Source organism: Tachypleus tridentatus, chromosome 7, assembly GCF_004210375.1.
Source record: "Tachypleus tridentatus isolate NWPU-2018 chromosome 7, ASM421037v1, whole genome shotgun sequence".
In the NCBI taxonomy this organism is placed as follows: Eukaryota; Metazoa; Arthropoda; class Merostomata; order Xiphosura; family Limulidae; genus Tachypleus; species Tachypleus tridentatus.
This window is the reverse complement of record NC_134831.1, coordinates 66,088,736-66,098,201: the sequence shown is the minus strand read 5'-3', so window position 1 is coordinate 66,098,201 and position 9,466 is coordinate 66,088,736. Positions and strand designations below refer to the sequence as shown.

The following is a 9,466-nucleotide window of genomic DNA, read 5'->3' as shown; positions in this document are numbered from 1 at the left end:
CGAAAATTATTTATTTTTAAACACGTTTTTTTTCTTCGTCGTAAATATTTTTGTAATAAACTGTTTAATACTGCTCACCAGCTCGTAATATTTGAGAATAAACGTGTTTCCATTTCTTTAACTTAGAAGACCCGAGAAAACACAGCTGGTCAACATAACTCACCGCAAACAAGTAGACTTCAATAATGTTACGAAAAAGAGGAATTTCACAATCGCACTTCAAATAAACACAGGAGCCAAAAGTTGGTATCACGATTTTCTCGTAACAAACGCGAATAATGATTTATAAATACGGCATGCTCTTCATTAGGAAAGACGTTTCCCTTTTACACGGCATAATAACATATTCTGAAACGTTAGTGTTCTCAAACGACAGATTAGTTAAAGCGTATAAAACAAACATTTCAAAATATGAATCCATTCTGGTATATATATTGTAGACCAGATAAGAATTTGAGAGACATATTGTTTGTTTCGTTATTGATTGAAGACTAATGAATGTAAATATATTTTAGTATTCAAGTCCCTTGATAATTTAATCGTTTGAGTTACTAAGCAAAATATACACCATCAAAAGCGAGGAAAAGTAACCTTCGAAACGTGGAAAGTGATTTCGTTTGCAAAAAAATAAGCGCATCGATTAAACATACGATTTCAACTGAAACCTTTGTCGATATCGAAGAAAATTAATTGATACTACTCTAATAGCGTGAACGAAATGCAACGTAATGCTCACTTCTGTAAACTATGGAATAACACGTTTTAAAAGATCGTTGACGTTTGTTTATTTTCCAGAAAGCTAACATTTTGCGTTTAGTTGTGTGCTTTGAAACACTTTCTATATACGTTAAGCAATTGTCTTTTCATAATTTTTTTTTACTATTTGAAACATTTTACATGAAACAGCGATTTTCATCTGATGTTAATATTCTCAACCGAATCAGAAATACTAACATGTCACGAAAACTCATGGAAGATGAAAAAAACAAAAAAAACTTCTTATAAGTGAGGATAAATAATTAACCTTCGATTATATTATTTACCAAAATTGTTTGCACCTAAATTTGTTACTTATTTTTCGGATGTGTTCAACATTTAGAAGATGGGAGTTAAAACGTATAGCAAAGAAAGTGCCGTTATAGTATATAAGATAAAGCTTCAATTTCAAAATTTTGTGTACTAAGAAAAAGCATAATATTTTTCTATAAAGCGATTTTCTATCTCTCTTATCTTGAGGCAGTCAGAAAGAACAGAATATTTTGAACACCTTGCAGACAATGTGAAAATCCTATAAAACGCAGCTGGTTTTTCGTTTGATAACAATGGCATGAATATTTCAATGGTTGATCCGTAGCAGTTGCTGCGTATACACGATGTGTAGTCAGAGAATCGTGCATGTCCTCCAAAGATTCGTCTATGTGGTTCGTCTTTGAAGAGCAAGTGGAAATCTTTAAGCATAAATTGGTAAAGGTTTAAACTAGTCTTACTTTAGACAGAAGAAATAAATTAACAACGACGGCGCCGTGGCTTAGTTGGTTAAAGCGCCTGTCTAGTAAACAGGAGATCGCGAGTTCGATTCTCGCCGGTGCCTTTTAAAAGTTAATCAAATCTGCGTAATATCTTTTTCAATTACGACAAGAAATCTATTTTTCTTTTTCCTCTAGGTGCAAACCCGTTTCTTTAATATTTGTAAGTGTTTTCAACTCATCGTCGGTCGTGTGTAAATAATAACGCAAAATTCTCTGGAGTGCTTCGAGAATTTTGTGATTTTTGTTTTGCTCATTACGGACGGAGATTCTGGGCTTGGTTGTGTTTACACAATTTCCTGGGTCGAAAAGATAATAGAAGAATTAAACTATTAGGGTATTTCATAGTCTTCTTATTCATATGTACATTTCTAGCAGTTTTTTTTCGTTAGAAGAGGACAACGTTTAGTCTTGCTTTCGATTGATTTTGTGAGATAAGTACACAAAAGATATATTTTCCCAATGTAAATGTTACGTGTCTCATATCATACAAATTATGATCATTCGCCACTTTGTTATTCCAGGTTTTCACGTCTGACCATGTCCTAATTGACAACCGTCAACCTTAAATATAGACCTGCGTCGTAAATGCCTTTGCAAAATGTTGTCATAACTGAAATTTTTCTTTGGATAATCTAAGAGGACGAAAATTTCGAAACGCTAATTTTGAACATTCTGGTTGCAAAAAAAGTCTCCTATTTATTCGTTTCTCGTGGCACGAATACTGGTTTTATTCTAAAGTAGCTCGACGATTCATTACAGAAGTGTCGAAACAGCTTTTGTCAATTTCAAGATGGAAATCCTGTTAGATTTTTTTGCAAGAGACGTAAATCGATTTTTAACATTGGATTCGCGCCTCTCACAACATGACGCGTTTTGTTAACCACGATCGAGTTAAAACTTTTCGAAACTCTCTTTCGGAATGTTCTTAGTGCCACAATCTAATCTCTTCAACTTCTTTTCCCTGTGGCATTAAATATTATAATCATTTTTAATTCTAAAATTGTACATCGCCCATCTCACTACACCTTTGTTATATTACTGGTTGAATATTTTACGTAGTGTTGTATATCCTTGTGTCATCCCCTTAGCTACGAAAGGCCAAACCAAGGTAAAATATACTCCTTGAACCTTTCATTTGATCTCGTTTCAATATCGATTGTCGTTGTCACTTTACTTGCATATTTTAACATCTATTTATATGACGTACTAAACGTCTCTATAACAATGAAGCCAAAATTTTCAATGATGTTGTCGCCTTTTATCTCTAATATATATATATATATATATTTTACTATATAACCAACATATACCCTCTTGCATACATTATCGTACTTTGTTTTTGTTTTTCACAGGATTTACTTAGTTTCTCGCCATATTCGAAAAATGCTTGTATAGTGTTAATTTAGGTGGTTCGACGTATTCTGTTTCAAGGAATAAACAATATTAACGGCAGTCAATTTTTCTTTCTAATTCGACCAGTGCTCTTAGGATTCTATGGTGATGTTTGAAGAGAGCGAACAATTTAAATGTTTAACATAATTCCTTCTATACAGGATGTTGTTACCACTACAATCACAGAGATACGCAAATCGAGCTATAGATTTTCTGATTTATTCAGAATTAAATTAATGACCTGGGGGAAAAGTAAACGACACATTCCTTTTTCTCTGAGGCTCGAGTTATTGCACTTAGAAGACGTTAAATTATCAACAAAAAATTACTATCAATAGAAAGATATGTATCATTGTACCAGTATGTCAGAACTCATATTTTTAATGGATGGACGAAAATTATTTATTTTTAAACACGTTTTTTTTCTTCGTCGTAAATATTTTTGTAATAAACTGTTTAATACTGCTCACCAGCTCGTAATATTTGAGAATAAACGTGTTTCCATTTCTTTAACTTAGAAGACCCGAGAAAACACAGCTGGTCAACATAACTCACCGCAAACAAGTAGACTTCAATAATGTTACGAGAAAGAGGAATTTCACAATCGCACTTCAAATAAACACAGGAGCCAAAAGTTGGTATCACGATTTTCTCGTAACAAACGCGAATAATGATTTATAAATACGGCATGCTCTTCATTAGGAAAGACGTTTCCCTTTTACACGGCATAATAACATATTCTGAAACGTTAGTGTTCTGAAACGACAGATTAGTTAAAGCGTATAAAACAAACATTTCAAAATATGAATCCATTCTGGCATATATATTGTAGACCAGATAAGAATTTGCGAGACATATTGTTTGTTTCGTTATTGATTGAAGACTAATGAATGTAAATATATTTTAGTATTCAAGTCCCTTGATAATTTAATCGTTTGAGTTACTAAGCAAAATATACACCATCAAAAGCGAGGAAAAGTAACCTTCGAAACGTGGAAAGTGATTTCGTTTGCAAAAAAATAAGCGCATCGATTAAACATACGATTTCAACTGAAACCTTTGTCGATATCGAAGAAAATTAATTGATACTACTCTAATAGCGTGAACGAAATGCAACGTAATGCTCACTTCTGTAAACTATGGAATAACACGTTTTAAAAGATCGTTGACGTTTGTTTATTTTCCAGAAAGCTAACATTTTGCGTTTAGTTGTGTGCTTTGAAACACTTTCTATATACGTTAAGCAATTGTCTTTTCATAATTTTTTTTTACTATTTGAAACATTTTACATGAAACAGCGATTTTCATCTGATGTTAATATTCTCAACCGAATCAGAAATACTAACATGTCACGAAAACTCATGGAAGATGAAAAAACAAAAAAACTTCTTATAAGTGAGGATAAATAATTAACCTTCGATTATATTATTTACCAAAATTGTTTGCACCTAAATTTGTTACTTATTTTTCGGATGTGTTCAACATTTAGAAGATGGGAGTTAAAACGTATAGCAAAGAAAGTGCCGTTATAGTATATAAGATAAAGCTTCAATTTCAAAATTTTGTGTACTAAGAAAAGCATAATATTTCTCTATAAAGCGATTTTCTATCTCTCTTATCTTGAGGCAGTCAGGAAGAACAGAATATTTTGAACACCTTGCAAACAATGTGAAAATCCTATAAAACGCAGCTGGTTTTTCGTTTGATAACAATGGCATGAATATTTCAATGGTTGATTCGTAGCAGTTGCTGCGTATACACGATGTGTAGTCAGAGAATCGTGCATGTCCCCCAAAGATTCGTTCTATGTGGTTCGTCTTTGAAGAGCAAGTGGAAATCTTTAAGCATAAATTGGTAAAGGTTTAAACTAGTCTTACTTTAGACAGAAGAAATAAATTAACAACGACGGCGCCGTGGCTTAGTTGGTTAAAGCGCCTGTCTAGTAAACAGGAGATCGCGAGTTCGATTCTCGCCGGTGCCTTTTAAAAGTTAACCAAATCTGCGTAATATCTTTTTCAATTACGACAAGAAATCTATTTTTCTTTTTCCTCTAGGTGCAAACCCGTTTCTTTAATATTTGTAAGTGTTTTCAACTCATCGTCGGTCGTGTGTAAATAATAACGCAAAAATTCTCTGGAGTGCTTCGAGAATTTTTGTGATTTATGGTTTTGCTCATTACGGACGGAGATTCTGGGCTTGGTTGTGTTTACACAATTTCCCTGGGTCGAAAAGATAATAGAAGAATTAAACTATTAGGGTATTTCATAGTCTTCTTATTCATATGTACATTTCTAGCAGTTTTTTCGTTAGAAGAGGACAACGTTTAGTCTTGCTTTCGATTGATTTTGTGAGATAAGTACACAAAAGATATATTTTCCCAATGTAAATGTTACGTGTCTCATATCATACAAATTATGATCATTCGCCACTTTGTTATTCCAGGTTTTCACGTCTGACCATGTCCTAATTGACAACCGTCAACCTTAAATATAGACCTGCGTCGTAAATGCCTTTGCAAAATGTTGTCATAACTGAAATTTTTCTTTGGATAATCTAAGAGGACGAAAATTTCGAAACGCTAATTTTGAACATTCTGGTTGCAAAAAAGTCTCCTATTTATTCGTTTCTCGTGGCACGAATACTGGTTTTATTCCAAAGTAGCTAGACGATTCATTAGAGAAGTGTCGAAACAGCTTGTGTCAATTTCAAGATGGAAATCCTGTTCGATTTCTTTGCAAGTGACGTAAATCGATTTTTAACATTGGATTCGCGCCTCTTACAATATGACGCGTTTTGTTAACCACGATCGAGTTAAAACTTTTCGAAACTCTCTTTCGGAATGTTCTTAGTGCCACAATCTAATCTCTTCAACTTCTTTTGCCTGTGGCATTAAATATTATAATCATTTTTAATTCTAAAATTGTACATCGCCCATCTCACTACACCTTTGTTATATTACTGGTTGAATACTTTACGTAGTGTTGTATATCCTTGTGTCATCCTTTTAGCTACGAAAGGCCAAACCAAGGTAAAATATACTCCTTGAACCTTTCATTTGATCTCGTTTCAATATCGATTGTCGTTGTCACTTTACTTGCATATTTTAACATCTTTTTTATAGGACGTACTAAACGTCTCTATAACAATGAAGCCAAAATTTTTAATGATGTTGTCGCCTTTTATCTCTAATATATATATACATTTTTACTATAAAACCAACATATACCCTCTTGCATACATTATCGTACTTTGTTTTTGTTTTTCACAGGATTTACTTAGTTTCTCGCCATATTCGAAAAATGTTTGTAAAGTGTTAATTTAGATGGCTTCGACGTATTCTGCTTTAAGGAATAAACAATATTAACGGCAGTCAATTTTTCTCTCTAATTCGACCAGCGCTCTTAGGATTCTATGGTGATGTTTGAAGAGAGCGAACAATTTAAATGTTTAACATAATTCCTTCTATACAGGATGTTGTTACCACTACAATCACAGAGATACGCAAATCGAGCTATAGATTTTCTGATTTATTCAGAATTAAATTAATGACCTGGGGGAAAAGTAAACCACACATTCCTTTTTCTCTGAGGCTCGAGATATTGCACTTAGAAGACGTTAAATTATCAACAAAATATTACTATCAATAGAAAGATATGTATCATTGTACCAGTATGTTGGAACTCATATTTTTAATGAATGGACGAAAATTATTTATTTTTAAACACGTTTTTTTTTCTTCGTCGTAAATATTTTTGTAATAAACTGTTTAATACTGCTCACCAGCTCGTAATATTTGAGAATAAACGTGTTTCCATTTTTTAACTTAGAAGACCCGAGAAAACACAGCTGGTCAACATAACTCACCGCAAACAAGTAGACTTCAATAATGTTACGAGAAAGAGGAATTTCACAATCGCACTTCAAATAAACACAGGAGCCAAAAGTTGGTATCACGATTTTCTCGTAACAAACGCGAATAATGATTTATAAATACGGCATGCTCTTCATTAGGAAAGACGTTTCCCTTTTACACGGCATAATAACATATTCTGAAACGTTAGTGTTCTCAAACGACAGATTAGTTAAAGCGTATAAAACAAACATTTCAAAATATGAATCCATTGTTGCATATATATTGTAGACCAGATAAGAATTTGCGAGACATATTGTTTGTTTCGTTATTGATTGAAGACTAATGAATGTAAATATATTTTAGTATTCAAGTCCCTTGATAATTTAATCGTTTGAGTTACTAAGCAAAATATACACCATCAAAAGCGAGGAAAAGTAACCTTCGAAACGTGGAAAGTGATTTCGTTTGCAAAAAAATAAGCGCATCGATTAAACATACGATTTCAACTGAAACCTTTGTCGATATCGAAGAAAATTAATTGATACTACTCTAATAGCGTGAACGAAATGCAACGTAATGCTCACTTCTGTAAACTATGGAATAACACGTTTTAAAAGATCGTTGACGTTTGTTTATTTTCCAGAAAGCTAACCATTTTGCGTTTAGTTGTGTGCTTTGAAACACTTTCTATATACGTTAAGCAATTGTCTTTTCATAATTTTTTTTTACTATTTGAAACATTTTACATGAAACAGCGATTTTCATCTGATGTTAGTATTTTCAACCGAATCAGAAATACTAACATGTCACGAAAACTCATGGAAGATGAAAAAAAAAAAAATTCTTATAAGTGACGATAAATAACTAACCTTCGATTACATTATTTACCAAAATTGTTTGCACCTAATTTTGTTTCTTATTTTTCGGATGTGTTCAACATTTAAAAGATGGGAGTTAAAACGTATAGCAAAAAAGTGCCGTTATAGTATATAAGATAAAGCTTCAATTTCAAAATTTTGTGTACTAAGAAAAAGCATAATATTTCTCTATAAAGCGATTTTCTATCTCTCTTATCTTGAGGCAGTCAGGAAGAACAGAATATTTTGAACACCTTGCAGACAATGTGAAAATCCTATAAACCGCAGCTGGTTTTTCGTTTGATAACAATGGCATGAATATTTCAATGGTTGATCCGTAGCAGTTGCTACGTATACACGATGTGTAGTCAGAGAATCGTGCATGTCCCCCAAAGATTCGTCTATGTGGTTCGTCTTTGAAGAGCAAGTGGAAATCTTTAAGCATAAATTGGTTAAGGTTTAAACTAGTCTTAATTTAGACAGAAGAAATAAATTAACAACGACGGCGCCGTGGCTTAGTTGGTTAAAGCGCCTGTTTAGTAAACAGGAGATCGCGAGTTCGAATCTGGCGATGCCTTTTAAAAGTTAATCAAATCTGCGTAATATCTTTTCAATTACGACAAGAAATCTATTTTTCTTTTTCCTCTAGGTGCAAACCCGTTTCTTTAATATTTGTAAGTGTTTTCAAGTAATCGTCGGTCGTGTGTAAATAATAACGCAAAAATTCTCTGGAGTGCTTCGAGAATTATTGTTATTTATGGTTTTGCTCAATACGGACGGAGATTCTGGGCTTGGTTGTGTTTACACAATTTCCCGGGGTTGAAAAGATAATAGAAGAATTAAACTATTAGGGTATTTCATAGTCTTCTTATTCATATGTACATTTCTAGCAGTTTGTTCGTTGGAAGAGGACAACGTTTAGTCTTGCTTTCGATTGATTTTGTGAGATAAGTACACAAAAGGTATATTTTCTCAAAGTAAATGTTACGTGTCTCATATCATACAAATTATGATCATTCGCAAATTTGTTATTCCAGGTTTTCACGTCTGATCATGTCCTAATTGACAACCGTAAACCTTAAATATAGACCTGTGTCGTAGATGCCTTTGCAAAATGTTGTCACATCAGAAATTTTTCTTTGGATAATATAAGAGGACGAAAATTTCTAAACGCTACTTTTCAACATTCTGATCGCAAAAAAGTCTCCTATTTATTCGTTTCTCGAGGCACGAATACTTGTTTTATTCCAAAGTAGCTAGACGATTCATTGTAGAAGTGTCGAAAAAGCTTGTGTCAATTTCAAGATGGAAATCCTGTTCGATTTCTTTGCAAGAGACGTAAATCGATTTTTAACATTAAATTCGCGCCTCTTACAACATGACGCGTTTTGTTAACCACGATCGAGTTAAAACTTTTCGAAACTCTCTTTCGGAATGTTCTTAGTGCCACAATCTAATCTCTTCAACTTCTTTTCCCTGTGGCATTAAATATTATAATCATTTTTAATTCTAAAATTGTACATCGCCCATCTCACTACACCTTTGTTATATTACTGGTTGAATATTTTACGTAGTGTTGTATATCCTTGTGTCATCCCCTTAGCTACGAGAGGCCAAACCAAGGTAAAATATACTCCTTGAACCTTTCATTTGATCTCGTTTCAATATCGATTGTCGTTGTCACTTTACTTGCATCTTTTAACATCTTTTTATAGGACGTACTAAACGTCTCTATAACAATGAAGCCAAAATTTTTAATGATGTTGTCGCCTTTTATCTCTAATATATATATATATTTTTACTATAAAACCAACATATACCCTCTTGCATACATT

The 9,466-nt window shown here is 33.0% G+C and overlaps 2 non-coding genes across 2 annotated transcripts; both read left to right on the top strand.

Moving 5' to 3' along the window:
• Positions 1-1,517: 1,517 nt before the first annotated feature.
• On the top strand, positions 1,518-1,591 carry TRNAT-AGU (transfer RNA threonine (anticodon AGU)). Its single transcript has one exon. It is a non-coding gene; the product is annotated as a tRNA-Thr (tRNA).
• A 3,237-nt stretch (positions 1,592-4,828) lies between these two features.
• On the top strand, positions 4,829-4,902 carry TRNAT-AGU (transfer RNA threonine (anticodon AGU)). Its single transcript has one exon. It is a non-coding gene; the product is annotated as a tRNA-Thr (tRNA).
• Positions 4,903-9,466: the final 4,564 nt, after the last annotated feature.